The following is a 2,854-nucleotide window of genomic DNA, read 5'->3' as shown; positions in this document are numbered from 1 at the left end:
AAGGCTTCATGAGGATAAATTCATCCTAATTTCAAGAATACATGAGGATAAATTTATCTTAATTTCAAAGCTACATGAGGATAAATTTATCCTAATTTCAAAGCTACACGAGGATAAATTTATCCTAATTTCAAGACTACACGAGGATAAATTTATCCTAATTTCAAGGCTACACGAGGATAAATTTATCCTAATTTCAATGCTACATGAGGATAAATTTATCTTAATTTCAAAGCTACATGAGGATAAATTTATCTTAATTTCAAAGCTTCACGAGGATAAATTTATCCTAATTTCAAGACTACACGAGGATAAATTTATCCTAATTTCAAGGCTACACGAGGATAAATTTATCCTAATTTCAATGCTACATGAGGATAAATTTATCTTAATTTCAAAGCTACATGAGGATAAATTTATCTTAATTTCAAAGCTTCACGAGGATAAATTTATCCTAATTTCAAGGCTACACGAGGATAAATTTATCCTAATTTCAAGGATACACGAGGATAAATTTATCTTATTTTCAAAGCTACACGAGGATAAATTTATCCTAATTTCATGGCTACACGAGGATAAATTTATCTTAATTTCAAGACTACATGAGGATAAATTTATCCTAACTTCAAGGCTACATGAGGATAAATTTATCCTAATTTCAAGGCTACACGAGGATAAATTTATCTTAATTTCAGTCTACATGAGGATAAATTTATCCTAACTTCAAGGCTACACGAGGATAAATTTATCTTAATTTCAGTCTACATGAGGATAAATTTATCCTAACTTCAAGGCTACATGAGGATAAATTTATCCTAATTTCAAAGCTACACGAGGATAAATTTATCCTAATTTCATGGCTACACGAGGATAAATTTATCTTAATTTCAAGACTACATGAGGATAAATTTATCCTAACTTCAAGGCTACATGAGGATAAATTTATCCTAATTTCAAGGCTACACGAGGATAAATTTATCTTAATTTCAGTCTACATGAGGATGAATTTATCCTAACTTCAAGGCTACATGAGGATAAATTTATCCTAATTTCAAGGCTACATGAGGATAAATTTATCTTAATTTTAAAGCTACATGAGGATAAATTTATCCTAATTTCAAAGCTACATGAGGATAAATTTATCTTAATTTCAAAGCTACACGAGGATAAATTTATCCTAATTTCAAGGCTACAAGAGGATAAATTTATCCTAATTTCAAGGCTACATGAGGATAAATTTATCCTAATTTCAAAGCTACATGAGGATAAATTTATCTGAATTTCAAGGCTACACGAGGATAAATTTATCTTATTTTCAAAGCTACACGAGGATAAATTTATCCTAATTTCATGGCTACACGAGGATAAATTTATCTTAATTTCAAGGCTACATGAGGATAAATTTATCTTAATTTCAAAGCTGCACGAGGATAAATTTATCCTAATTTCATGGCTACACGAGGATAAATTTATCTTAATTTCAAGGCTACATGAGGATAAATTTATCTTAATTTCAAAGCTGCACGAGGATAAATTTATCCTAATTTCAAGGCTACACGAGGATAAATTTATCCTAATTTCAAGACTACATGAGGATAAATTTATCCTAACTTCAAGGCTACATGAGGATAAATTTATCCTAATTTCAAGGCTACATGAGGATAAATTTATCCTAATTTCAAGGCTACATGAGGATAAATTTATCTTAATTTCAAAGCTACATGAGGATAAATTTATCTTAATTTCAAGGCTTCATGAGGATAAATTCATCCTAATTTCAAGAATACACGAGGATAAATTTATCTTAATTTCAAAGCTACACGAGGATAAATTTATCCTAATTTCATGGCTACACGAGGATAAATTTATCTTAATTTCAAGGCTTCATGAGGATAAATTTATCTTAATTTCAAGGCTGCATGAGGATAAATTTATCCTAATTTCAAGGCTACACGAGGATAAATTTATCCTAATTTCAAAGCTACACGAGGATAAATTTATCTTAATTTCAAGGCTACACGAGGATAAATTTATCTTAATTTCAAAGCTACACCATTACATCAACTAGATCAACAACAATGAAAAACAAAAGAAATAAATAAATATATATACTCGAGGTTAAGATTTCGATATTCATTCCCCCAACATGGTCTAAGTTCACTGATTCAGCCCCTCCTTATGATCTCGGCCATCGATCGCGACGAAAATTGGCACGCCCCTTACCCATGGCAAACTATAATATCAAATTTTGCGAAAAATCTCATTGCTCATTAATTATGCTAATTTATGCATAAAATCATAAGTTTGCTCTAATTAATAAAATAATGCCCCTAAAATTCTAATTTTTGTTTCACAGACTCAAGATAGGCATCTGATCAAATTTATTTTTCAAAAATTTCAACATCACATTTATTTTCTTATGTATTCTATTGTTTTCTAAATTTCTTATGTATTTCTATGTTTTTTGACTTTTTGTTTTTTATTGTTTTTTCAATGAAAATTGTCGGGGACTTTATTTTGACCATAAGCAAGATAAAATAAATTGATTTTAAGCAGTAAAAGGAAAAATAATGATACATTTTATGAATTTTGGCTTATAACATTATTTGCATTGGATTTGCACACAAATTCACGTTTTTGAGTAATTTTGGGTCTGCATGCACTTACGAAATGTTGCGTAATTTCGGAACCGCGTACCCGGGGATCACAATTTTGGTCTCAAAAGTTGCGCAAGACTTGAAAGTAAAAAGTCCGTGAACGACGCGGTCAAAAAATTTCGAGCGACGGATTTATCGCGAAAAATGTCGAGGGGGGGGGGGGGCTGAATCAATTCAGCCCCCCCCCCCAGTATTCT

Source organism: Lytechinus pictus, chromosome 4, assembly GCF_037042905.1.
Source record: "Lytechinus pictus isolate F3 Inbred chromosome 4, Lp3.0, whole genome shotgun sequence".
Lineage (NCBI taxonomy): Eukaryota > Metazoa > Echinodermata > Echinoidea > Temnopleuroida > Toxopneustidae > Lytechinus > Lytechinus pictus.
Note: the sequence above shows the minus strand (reverse complement) of the source record.